We start from the raw sequence: 13,757 nt of genomic DNA, 5'->3' as shown, positions 1-13,757 counted from the left end.
GAAAGATTACAGTGTGCCCTTTCAAGGCTGCTAGAACATTACCTACAGGCCCACCTAAGGGGCAGCAAATATAGGCAACTTTGCTTGACTTATTATTTATTTGATTAGACCCAAGTCTTTACCAAATTAAGTGGTAACTTGTAGAAAGTTGGTCAACTGAAAAAGGTTTTTGTCAAGTGGAGATGTCAATGGTTTCTAACAGAAAAGTATTATGGTTTTAGTACTCCATCAGATATTAACCATGCTGTCTCTAATGTGGAGATCTTCTTCTGGCATTCTTTCTTTCAGAGACTATAAATACACAAATCTTTGGTATCGTCTTTTTGACCTGTTACACCATCCTGCTGGCTGAAACATGCTTATTCACTGTAAGTATGTACGCTTTGTTTTTAGCTTTTCGAAAATTATAATCTGATGGTTTATAGCTTCATCTTTTTGCTCTCTTCTTTGAACTGAGTAGAGAAGGAAGGTATTTGAATCGTCCAGGATGCTCACTGGAGTTGTTGAAGTTGCTCTGGTATGAGAGGGCTAGAGTCTTTCATAACAAAAGATCCATAGTTAAGGCAAAAAGTCACTGTACCTTGGTGCCTGACACACAGTAGATGACATGTGTACTCGTCCACCCCCGACACCTACCCCCATCCTTACACGTTGACGTACCATCACATTTTGAATCTAAAATCTTTTTCTTGTGGACAGCATAGAGTTAGATGTTGTTTTCTTGATCTCATCTGACAATAACTGTCTTTCGACTGCATTGTCTAAGCCATTATAGTTATTATCAATACGGTTAGATTTATGTCCACCATTTTGTTTCATTCTCCAAACGTCTCAGATATTTTCTGTTCCTGTCTTCTACCTTTACTACATTCTGTTGCAGTAAGGGGCTATTTTCTGGTATATAATTTTAATTCTCTTAATCATATTTTTACCATCTCTCTCTCTCTTTTTATCTTAGTGGTTGCTCTAAGATTTACAAAATATATCTTATCATAATACGCTTCAAATATACTAATTTAATCCCAGTAAGATATACAAACTTTATTCCTACACAGCTTCATTCCTTACTCAGGTAATGTGTGCCATTACTGCTCTACATATTATGTCTATATATGTTAGAAACTAAAACAATACATTGTTACAATTATTGCTTCATATAATTTTATGTCTTCTAAAGAAGCTGAGAGAAGAAAGGAGAGCAAGTATATATTTACAGGATTTGTTATATTAACCTTATTTACCATTTTTGGATTTCTTCCTTCCTTCCTGTGGACTCAGGCTAGCATTTGGTGCCATTCCCTTACTCCATACCCTCACAATTTAACTTCTTTATAAGAAATAGACTTTACAGTCTCAGCTCTGTGTGTGTTACGGGGGAGGGGTTCAAGAGAAATGAACGTGCCTTCTCTGATTCAGTGTAAGACCTTTGTCAATAAATTTTAACCTTACATCTTCACATCTAGAATATCTGGATGTTAGCTCTTCTACACACAGGAAGACAAATAAAACTGTTTCTCATTACTTAATCTCACCCTAAATCCTTTCTTCTATAAAATCTGTCATGAAGAAATCAGAGGTCTTTTTATGGATACTGGCTTATTCAGACAAACGAATGATGGAATGTCCTTTGACTTCAACCTAAAAGCTTTTCCTGGGAAAAGACAAATGTGGTTTTTGGGAGGCTTTTGCTTTAATCTGTTTTTCCTTAAGTTGCTGGGAGTTTTGATAGGTAACCACGCTGTCTCTTAGCACACTGTGCATTTTAATTACAAAAAATCTAGTTCTGGTGACACATTCTTGCTTTCTACAAAAGAATGTCTGCACTTCCCTCCACCGCTAGTGATGTTTCTGGTTAGATGAAGAGGTAAGGGAAGGGAGAAGGTGTCTCTTCTTTGGGCTAAAATATGGGAATTGATCCTAGCGTTTCTCCTCGTAGAGAGGCCGTGCTGAGTCCGTTTAGAAGCAGGTCTTCCCAAACCTCCTGCGAATGACCTGGTAAAATGCAGGTTCTGATTCAGTGCAAGGAGGGTTTAGCCCGGAACGCTAATTGGAGTAAGCTCACAGACAGTGCAGGTTTCCTAGCGGCTGGGAGACCACAGCTCCAGCAGCAAGGGTTAGAGCATGCATCCTTGAACTTCCAGAGCCTCGTAATCCCCTGCGGAGTTTTCAAAAACTCCTGGGGCCCATGCTCAAAGTTTGCAATTTGAACAACTGTGATTATGATCGGAGTGTGCGGACAAGTTTGGGAAACTCTTGGGAGTTGCAAGTCGAGCGGCCAGGGAGTGACGGTCAAGCTGGGAGTACCCTGTCCTGGTCCCCGTGTAACCCACCCCAAGCTGGGTAGGCTTCCAGGACTGAGTGTCTTCTTGGTGGGCAGGTCCCACCCTTGGCTACCAGGTACCTCTGCCATGTCTTCGTCTCTTTGAGGAGACAGCTCTCTTGTCCCTGAACTTGCTGCCTGTTGAGCCCACTATCTCCACACCAAGGGGCTCCTCCATGTCCTGAACCCTTCCTACAGCTGCAGCCCTGTTCCAGATCACATCCCTCCCCCATCAAGAGGTCGCAGCCTCTGACTCACTCCTCTCCCCCTTTCTTCCCGGCAGCAACCCCCCCCCGCCCCCCAGAGACCAGCCCGGGGAAGGGGGGTGGGGGGGCAGGCTCCAAACCTCAGCCTTTCACTTGGGTTTCTGTTGTTCTCTTTCCTGCCAATTGATCCCTGGCCCAGTGAAAATTAACATTTTCAGCGTTGTGTAATTTACATGGGATAATCTAAGTGGCTCTTCTCTATGAAAATACTCACAAAGTGTGTAATTTAAAGTAAAAAATGCAGGTCAGGAGCTGCTTCCAAACCAGCTGACTGGTTTCTCTGTTAGGGTACATTAAGCCTATAGTTATGTGTTTTGTTTTATTTTTTTTAAGCCATTTACTTTTGTTGTTCCGGTTTGCCTCATTCTCCTTCCCCAAAGCCACCTATCCTCACCACCCCCCAAACCCATCTAAATTCTTCACATTTCTGGGGTGTGTTGAAAACCCTCACATCGTGAAAACTAACTTACCAGCACATTCTTCCCACCATCTTGATTCTGCATCAATGCAGGAGAGAAGTAATGTGTAAAGTGTTAAGAAAAATGATCCAAGTCTCAGCAAAAAGGCCGGGCACGGTCAGGATCTCCTTCTTTCAATGTCATCGCGGTGCCCTTTTCAAAGAGCCCAGCCCAGGACCACGAAAGTGGCTACAGAAGGTGTCTTTGTTTGACTTGCTCCTTACTATTTGTTACACAGGAAGCCCGGACTCTGTGAAGTTATGTGTTCACGTGTGTATTTTGTCTGGAAGGCATGCAAATCACTTCTGGCTGGTGGAAAAGATCACCCCGAAGGTCATGGTGGCATAGGCCCATAGGACACAGAACCGTGTCACGTGCAACCTGGCGAACTCATTCAAACATCCTTCTTTTTTAATGCCTCCAAAATACACAGTTCCTCCCGTGCTCCTTGCAATACCTTGACTGTCTCATTGATCCCGTCATTAAGGAAGGGCAGAGAGTCTTTGACGGGAACCATGTTTTTAACGTTTTGGAAATTACACTTTGAAAAGAGTCCAGAACAGCCGGAGTATGAGCTTCTCGTGGCATCTAAGTCCTTCAGTGCAGCTGTTCAAACCCTCTCATCGAGCCCCCCTCACAGTTTTTTTTTTTCCTCTTCAACCTATACTAGGAACGTCTCTCTGGGGAACCAGAGCCCCGGAAAAGCTTTTCCACAACATTAATTAAAGGGGGAATCTGAACACGTAAATAACATTTGTGGCCTCCACTGTGCCTGGTAAAGCGTTTCTGGCACGCAATGAAAGAACCCCAGAATACAGTGGGTTTTCCAGCAACCGACCCACCAGCAACTAGCGCGAAGGGGGAAAGGTAACTGGTTTTCCCAGAATGCTGAGGGAGGAATAAAGCAGAACCCACTCGGGGCTAAGCATCAGCCACAAACACGCGTGCTGGAGCGGTGGCAATTTCACAGCAATCTGGAAAAGCCTAGGCCCCCAGCGAGTTCTGACAGCAAAGCCAGGCCAGACAGACAGACCCTCGCCTCCGGGAAGGGACCCAAACTTGCTTGGGAAAATCTGTTGGCAATAAAATATTTGAACAGCTGGGGTCCCGCGCTAAGTTCTGACATGAGCTATTTTACACAAAGGAGTCTTTTTTTGTTCTTTCCACTCCAAAAACGGAAAGGTCTTTTCATGTTTGTGTTGAAAAAGTAGCCAATCATCCCAAAAGGTCAGTTGGGCTTTTCGTCTTCTGGCTTCTTTAACACAATTCCTTTTATTAGCTGTGTGTTTTCAATCACCTGGCGTGCGTTTAAGTGGATTTTACGAAGATAAAAGGCGTTTTGCTTTTTGAAGATATTAGAAGGCACGTTGGTCTCTTTGTTGTACTGGTGGTATTCGGGCGCTGTTGGCACTGTGGGCCACTGTTTCCTGTACTGTTTCATATCCATCTGCCTCTAAAGGGTCAGCTGTCAAGGACACGGCTGCTTGGGAGAGACTGATAGTGTTGATCTCAATCATTCAGATCTCAGATCTTCGGGTTTTTCCATTTTGTTTGGGTTTGGAAATATTAAAGTGACCGAGTGAGAACGTAAGTGAAAAGCTTATTTGAAAAATAGTCTCCTTCGCTAAAAGTACCCGGAATCCTTCCATGCTTTTTTTCTTTTCTTTTTTTTTTTAATTATTTATTTGAGAAAGAGAGAGCATGAGGTTTGGGGTGAGGAGGGAATGGCAGAGGGAGAGGGAGAAGCAGGCTCCCCACTGAGCAGAGAGCCTGAAGCAGGGCTCGATCCCAGGACCCCAGGATCCTGACCTGAGCTGAAGGCAGATGCTTAACCCACTGAACCACCCAGCCTCCCCCATTCCCTGCTTTGGTAACTCTTTGGTGAAGCTGTTTTGTATTTATTAGCAGAAACACAAAAGGATTAGCCAGGGCCTAGGACAGTGCCCTTGTAATTGCTGGTTGAATTTTCTTAAATAATAAAACAACCTAAATGGTCAATTTGTATGTATTTCATTTTGCCTTAGTCTAAGAAAGTATCTGTGCCCAGATAAATCTAGAAAGCTGAGCCGAGGAATAGTGTAGGTCAAGGGTTTTACTGTTACCCTTCTGTAGGGTGAAACAGTATCTTTATCCATCCTTGGACCTGAAAAAAGATTTTTTTGATCAGGGGTTCCCTTACCCCCATGGCTAGTCCCCAGATCAGTGATGTGTGACATTCACTGCCTTCCAAGCTGGTGACAGGCTGCTCTGTTTGCATCTGGCTTTCTCTGGCTCCCCCTCCTCCCGTGTAGTACGGCTGCTTGTCAGGAAGGAAACACAGGGAGGTATACAAAGATCGCAAACTTACAGCCTTTTCCTTAAATGACTTTAATGCTGCTTATTTTGCAATAGATTGAGAAGAGCTCCCTGAAAATGTGCTGCTTCCTTTTGGCGGTATCAGCTCAGGCTTTGCCCTTGCATTTTCCAGAAAATTCCATCTTCAAAGAGTTGAACATTCTTGCCCCGTCCATTTAACAGGTTCAGGTTCGGAGTCTGCCTGACCCCCTCTTGCTTTCGTGCTGCTTTTGATACTCAAATTACTTGTTCTTGGAGACCTTCACTTACTGCTTCAAATTGGATTTGTAAAGGCTGTATTTATTCAAGAGGAGAAACTTGTCTGTTTTTTTTCCTTTTCCCTTGCCATGAAGCTGAGATTAATGGCTGCACATAAATTGTTGGTCTGCTCCTTTATCTGCAATACCTGAAAAGTTCTGACCCCCATAATACAGGTAATGAAAGTCAGCGGTAGCAAATAAATCAGCTTCAAGGGGGTCAGTCCGTTAGAATAGCTTGCTTTGCTGCATTTGTCTTGAACCCCTGAAGTCTTGGCTCTACCCTTTATGGTTCGGAGACACCATCAGGATGTCCTGGCCCCCGCCCATGACCCTCCCCCTTCCTCAGGGCGAGCTGCTGTTGGGTTTGGGGTGGGGGACAAGCTCCGTGCAGGTTAGTGGCAATCTTTTCCTTTGACCTATTCTCCTTCTCACAAGCCTCTCGGACTGTCAGGGGAGACCTGGCATCCTCTCACTGCCCGGAGGCCTAAAGGAAAGGTTGACCTCCTTCCAGGGGCCACTGCTTCCGTGGCTACACTCCTTTCCACCATGACAGCCATATGCCACACTGTGGCTACAGGGCACTTGAAATGTGGCCTCTCAGAACGGAGATGTGCAAGAATGTTAACAAGAGATGTTAACATTCATACCAAATTCCAAAGACTTCATACAAAATAAATAAGTAAATGAAAGACTAGCAGATACTGCAATAATTTTTACAGATCATACATTGAAATGATGATATTTTGCATCTATCAGCTTCAATAAAATGTATTATTAAAACTAACCTCATCATCTTCTTCTTATACTTTTTTAAAAATTTATTTATTTATTTATTTGACAGAGAGAGAGGAAACACAAGCACGGGGAATGGGAGAGGAGAAGCAGGCTTCCTGTTGAACAGGGAGCCCAATGCAGGGCTCCATCCCAGGACCCTGGGATCATGACCTGAGCCAAAGGCAGACGCTTAACTGACTGAGCCACCCAGGCGCCCCTATATTTATATTTTTTAAATGTGGCCACCAGAAATGTAAAATTCCATATGTGGCTTGCATTTGTGGCTCCCATTCCGTTCCCATTGGGCCACACCGCCCCACCCCCACCATGTCTCTGCCTTTGCAGGTCACCCCCTGTGGTGCCGTGGCTTCTTTCCACCTGCCGCTGCCCCCCCGACAGTCCTCGGTTGTCCTCTGAGCTGGGATTCCTGCTCTTCTCCATCCAGTTCCTAACTCTGGGCCAAGACGATTGTAACTGTAGCTACGTGAGGCCAGTGAGCATTCATTTGGCACTTACTATAGTCAGGAGCTTTGAGGCTCTGGATCTATATTTCCTTAAAGAGCAAGAAACAGATTTAAAAAAAAAGAAAGAAAGAAAATAAAAGAAAAGAAGTAAGAAACAGATTGTAAAGAACATACCACCTATAGAGAAAGAAGGGATTGCGAACCAACAGGACAAAATGGGAAAGATTCTGGGACACGTCTATGTATAAAGGGCTATCAGAAGTGACAGGAGTGCAGTTAACCCGGCCTGTGGTTATGGGGGGAGAGGGAGCCCCAGGAGGAGGCCACGGGCAAAGCAGACCACGGGAGACAGAGGTGGAAAGTGCCTCACAGGATCAAATGAGCAAGCTCCAGGAGGCCAGGATGGCAAGGCTGCAGGGTGGGGAGGGGATCAGCCAGCGCTCTGGCCGGTACACTGGGTGGTCCACCTGCAGAAGAGCAGATGATGGCAGGAGAGGAGGATGGACTGATGGGGCCGCAGGGGGGAATACATCTACAGTCCTGCCGGCTCTGGAGGCTGCAGAAGAGTATTTAGGTGTTAAGGCTGGAGCAGTGCACAACACTGAGGCCCTTACAGGACAGGGGTGGAGGCCTCCGTGGCCTCAGTGCCCAAGCTGGATCAGTGCTGAGCCTGGTCACGCGTCTTTGTGAGCATGCACCGGGCACTGGTGGCAGGGGGAAGGCCCTGGAGAACTTGCTCACGGGTCACGGCTTCTAGAAAGGTCTGCAAGTCTATTCTTTGACAGGAGAGCTGCTTTTGCGCTCCAAAGTTGAGCAGAAACCATGACTTAGTTTCACCGGTCAGTGCAAAACACTGACGTTTATTAAAAGTGAAAACTCATTTTCCAGGAAACGCCTTACTTGTCAGAACCTTCTCCCCACCTCTCGGTGACAGGATATCCAGGGCAATGAGCAGTGAATGGAGCACATGGATTTTCTTGAAACCCAGAGACAACATGTTGGAGGATCCACCCTCTCAGCTCCAGGATCTTGCAGACCCTTTGCTGGGGGCGGGAGCAAGACTGAATTTCAGGCAGCAGGAAGCTCCAGGTCCCTGTGCCCAGGAGGAACACAGCCACCCCTGCTGGCTTTCCCTGCCACGTGCGGACAGGGTGCTCAGAGGGGAGAAATGTCTTGCTCCCCCAAAAAAGTCAACACTGGGGTGAAGTTTATTTTATAACAAAAATTAAGGCAAGAATCTCTCCATGAAGCCAAGGCCAGAGCATTGCTTAGAGACTTTCAGCTCACGGGATTACATGGGGACCTTAAAAAAACAACCAGTGCAGCAAAGAGCTGCATCCTGCCCCCATTCTCTGATGTCATTGGCCTGATCTGGGCTTTTTTTTTTTCTTTCCTTTCTTTTTTTTGTTTTCTTTTGAGCACTCCCAGGTGATTCCGGTCTGCAGCCAAGGTTGAAAAGCTGAGAACGACTGAATTCGATTTTAAAAGTCCATCTTAAAAAATTTATTTATTTATCTTTATTTTTATATTTTTAAAATTTATTTATTTATATTTTTATCTGATTTATTTTTATTTTATTTATTTATAGATATACCTCTTTATTTATTTAGCACTTTACTCGGTTCTGATTTTCTGCCTGAAGTGGGAAATTCTGAGGGGAAATTGAGGTGGTTGATTCAAGGCTTAGGAAACCCAACGGAGCAGTCCAAAATGCTGGACAAAGTCCAAGGTGTGTCCAGGCTGGAGAAATCAGGATCGCAGCTGGAAAGCTCACCTGGAGCGGGGCTCCCCACTTCCTGGACTTTTTTAGTGCTCAGCAAAAGCCACAGCAATTGTCCTGAAAGAGCCAGAAAGACGCAGTTGCAGATCAATTTCTCTAAGGCGCCTGGTGCCCAAGTAGATCCCCCCAGAGGGGCTGGAGAAAACACTGATCACTCCATCCCGCGCCCAGAATTGCAGGTTCTCTATCTAGGCAGGTGAAACCAGAAAATGTGAATTTCCAACAAGATCCCAGGTGATGCGGCTGGCCCCCGGAAGGCAGGGGAAAAAGAGAATTATTTCGAATGAAAATTCAGCAGAAAGCAGCAGACCTTTGCACTGAGCACCCACCCTGTCCTAGCAGCATGCCCCACCTGGGGGTCCAGAGCCAGAGCTCGTGCCCTGCCCCCCAACTTGACTGTCTAGAGACAGAGACCCAGAGTCCCGGGAGGGGACTTCCACTTTCTTCTTGGAGATGGACAGGGCTAGAAAAGGCCTGGCTCACACCCTTGCAATATCGAAAATACAGACAAACTCCGAGTTCAAACTTTCCTTGACTCTTTCAGACATCTGAGGCTGCGGCCAACCAACGAACCCAGAACGGGGGAACAGACAGACACCCACAGCAAGACATAGGACGCAAGCCCTTACCCACTTCCTTGGGGGCAGATGCTATAAGAATTTTCTAGATTTTTTTTTAAGTTTGTTTTTAAAATTATTTTTGTGGAGGTCCTCTGTGGGTTTTCAGCCCCAATTTGAAATTCATTTTGAGACAAGGTCCCCAGTTCTGCCACTTCTGGTTTCCCCAAATGATAGCTAGGCCATAGGGTAGGAGTGACAGAATATGAAAAGCCCCCAAACTTTCCATTGTATGAGGGTCCTTCAAGCCAGGGATGAAACAGGATGAGTTTGAACAGTTGAAGAAAGCCCTTAGTTTGAGGGTGCGAGAAAGGCCGGCTGGAGGCAGCCCAGTTAACAGCACCCACACTAAAAAATGGTATTTGTGCCGACAAGCTACACAAGTAGGATCAACAAGGATTCTTTTTACTAGCAATGTCCACCACTGGTGGACTCGCCCCCTTGCACATGGCGGGACATTGCTAGAGCTTTTCTCTCCTGGCAGTGTTGGCTTTCTAGCACCGTCCACGCACGGCCTCGCAGTAAATCCAACCTGCGTCTTTATAATAAAAGAAGTTGACTAAGTGCAGTCTCTTAAAAATTGCGAATTGCTGGGCAACTCCTGTAACTTTTTCTATATATAAAGTTTTAGGCTTGGATGTCTGAGATAAATCTGGAATGTTATTGGAAGCTCTGAAATCTGAAAATATTTTTACTGGACTCTGAATCCTTTGACATAAAGCCCATGAAAGTATATCATTTTTCTTTTCTGGGGACTTTTGCATAACATAAAAGAATTTCATGGGAAAAAATGCTCGTCTTCCAGAAAGCGCTAATAACCAGGATTTGCTGCTTCTTTATGAGAGGCCAAAAGAAGTCAGACTAACTGGACAGGGGAAGGGTAATTCTTCATCTCCTTTGTGTTCCTTATTTGTTGTATCTCATTCTTCGTAGCTTTCAGGATTTCTCCATCTCTCTGTAGCCCATACTCACTGGAAAGATGCCCGACTCAGTTCTTCCTCTCAGAATTTGTGTGGACGATTTTTACTTCCTATGAAGCCTTTATTGCCTAAACCATCCTTTCTGCAACACACAGCTTGGCCCGCATACCAGGAACCTGGGGGATGGGGGGAGAGATATAGGCCCTAAATTAAGAAATGTTCTCTCTTTAGTTGTCAACATAAAATAAACCTTCTAGAATTTCCAGGAATTCATCAGTAATCTATGGTGAATCCTTGGCATTTCCTGGAATCATTCGCTTCCACTCATCCTCCCTTCAAGCTAATTGCATCATTTAGAGAGGAATCAAATCCATTTTCCAAATATCTGATGTTGTGTGTCTTCTACATTCTATGCTTAAACGGAAATATTGACTAACTGTCCCATACATGGTCCCTGTTCTCGCTGGCCTTGGTTTGGACCTGCTAAAGGAGTCTCACATCTACAGTCTTCAAACTGGACAGTTGTGACCCTGATTCCCAGTTCCATATTCTGGGCTCCACATACACTGCCCAACATACAGATTGACATTGGGTTTGAGAACTCTCTTGGAACTGGCCAACTTCTCCCCACCAGTAGTTAACCCAGGTCCAAATCAGATCTCCTGAGCTGCCATCGACCTCAAGCTGACCCTTTGTGTCTACGCTTACCTCAAAGCCGGTGGTGTGTTGGTTGGTGTGCAGGACTGAGGTGCCGTGAAATAGGCTTGGGCCAAAAGCACCTGGAGTAACTCCCCACCCCATTTCCCTGGCAGCTGGTTTACCATTTGGGTTGAAGGAGATGATCTTTGCGAAGTGACCGACCAAAGCTAGGCATGACATGAGATTTCTTTCACTTGGACATTCACGTAGATTTTCTAGAAGTCCTTACCTACCCCCAGAACCAAAAGCCTCATGTCTCAGGAGAATAAACACATCTACACCCCGCCCCCGACACAATCACTCACACACACTCACAAATAAGTCACGGAGGAGTATCACCACAGGGGAAAGGGATTACGTTAATGAAATGCTACACCAAGGATCGGTCCATTTGCTCATTCTTCTTGGGATTAAACTGAAAGCTGTTTATCTGCCGCTAGTCACTCAGGGATAGATCTTGGCTTTACTTTTGAAAGAGCTTCTTGGCACAGTTTCATTGTTAGGGATACAGGATCCAAGACAAAAAAGAAATTGTCCTGAGGAGTATAAAAGAGTTACGCTCCTCAGATCTTTATCTGTCTTGATGTTTGGAAAACTTGCTCCGAGAGCAGTAACATGGGGCTGGAGAAGAAGGACGGGCAGGAAGGGGAAGCCGAGAGAGCCGCCAGGAAGCGGGGGGCTAGCCCCTCTTCTCTTTTTCTTAGGGGAATACAATTAGAGAAGAGCTATAAATACACGAGTGTAAATACACAGTGTGTCTGAGCCAGAGTGGGGCGGTGCAGAGTCCATATGGCTCATGCATGAGGGACAGTTGAAACTCGTTCCTGGAAATTCCATGAAGATGAATAAAGTTACTGCGCTTAGCATGGCGTTGGTCCCTAACATGGGCTTCCCCAAGTCGTATCAGGTCTCTGTCTCTGTCGCTTTCCACTGAACCAGCAGAGCGAGTACCAACTTCTCTTGATTTCCACTTTTCAACATTAAACTGAGGTGTGCTTCGTGGTGACGACAGCTCTGAACCCAAGGCCACACGGATAACCTTGCAGGTCTCAGTGGCGCATCCCCCTGGATTCGTCTTTATATGGAGGTCTTCATTTATGCCTTTCTTCTTGGCTCTTGGTCCAAACCCAGTCCCTGTAAACTACACAACGTGGCTGTTTATATTTCACTTTTTAGAATCAGTGTAAAGGTAGGGGCGCCTGGGTGGTTTAATTGATTAAGCAGCTGACTTCACCTCAGGTCACAATCCGGGTGTCCTGGGATTGAGCCCTGCTTCGGGATCCCGGCTCAGTGAGAAGTCCTCTTCTCCAAACATCCTCCCACCCTCACCCCAGTCATGCTCTACTCTCAAATAAATAGATAATTAAGAATCTCAAAAGGAAAAAAAAAAAAAAAGAATCGGAGTTAAGGCAACAGCTATCTTAGACATTTGCTTTTTCAATATAGATGTTATAAATATGCACTCCCTCTTGTGTTTGTTTGCTTTTCGATCGGGGCCTGTCGCTGTCCAGATGTGTGAAGAGTATGTTTTAGCGGGGAAAATTACTACTACAAAGAGTCTTCTTGTTGATTTTTTCCAACACCCAATGGATAAAGTGCTCAGACTGCATTAAAATCAGTTTGATCATTTATCAAAGTTATTGAGTCCATAATATATACCAGACACCATCTTGGGCACTGGGCACAATGCAGCAAATAAAATAGGACAGAAATCTCTGTTCTATTCTATTCTATATCACCACTGAAATTTACATTCCAGTGGTGATATAGGGAAAGATGAAAGAAGGGAAGTGGGTAGGGAACGCCAGCGTTCACGTGAATAGGACGATTTTTATAGAGGTCAGTCCCCAGAAGCGATGTTTGCAGAGATGTTTGAACAAAGAACAGAAGGAGAAGAAGGGTAAGATGAGCGGATGCGTGGGGCAGCAGATTGCTGGAAAAGCAAGTAGCAAGTATGAAAGCCATGGAGTAGAAGGCTGCTGGGGACACAGAGGCCAGGGGGGCTGCAGGGAGTGAGGGAGGAGGGGAAGTAGTGAAATAATAATTAATATTTCAAAAAAGTGTTTTTTCTCAATGTGATTCTTAACCAAATTACTTTTCTAATTGTTCCTTCTCCATCCTGACAAGATAAATGACTTGAGGAGTCGGCTGTATTGTCACTAGAAATATTAAAAATTATAATAAGGGTGTGCTATCTGATCTGCTTTCCTGTTTTACATTGTGTATTATAGTGTATTACATGGCACTGATTATTATCCTAATCACAATAATTTCCACTGTGATCACCAGTAACGCAGTGGCTCCACGGTCAACATCGTCTCATTTGACCCTGCAGTAACGCCTGGATAACTGTTATTTCCCATTTTGCCAATTGAGAAATTTTTCAGACTCATTAGGTGACTTGCCTAAAATCGCTCAGCCAGTAAATGCTGGTGGATTGTGGACTAGAAATTCGTTGTTATTTTTGCTCGGTACTACATACTGCTTCGATGCCCACAGCATTCCGTATACCTGGTCAGAATATCTTTACCTTCTATAATTGTTCCTTTCAAGAGGAAAGATTTATAGCTGGAAAAAATTGGTTTACCAAATAAGGAAAAAGTAAACTAAAAGACAACATTTATTTCAGTGTTCTAGTTCATAGTGAAAAATGAGAAACAACCTGCAGGTCCAATAATGAGAAATGGAGAAGGATGGTAGGCCGGATAATGGCCAGCCGAGGAGGTCCGCATCCTAATTCCTGGGACCTGTGAATGTCCCCTCACACGGCAGAGGGGCGTGGGGCTGGGCTGGATTAAGGCCATGGGTGGATTTAAGATTACTAATCAGGAGATGATCGAGCGGCCTGCTAGAAGCATGAATGTC

Source organism: Lontra canadensis, unplaced genomic scaffold (genome assembly GCF_010015895.1).
Source record: "Lontra canadensis isolate GAN:19392208 unplaced genomic scaffold, GSC_riverotter_1.0 scaffold68, whole genome shotgun sequence".
NCBI classification, from domain to species: Eukaryota; Metazoa; Chordata; class Mammalia; order Carnivora; family Mustelidae; genus Lontra; species Lontra canadensis.
Note: the sequence above shows the minus strand (reverse complement) of the source record.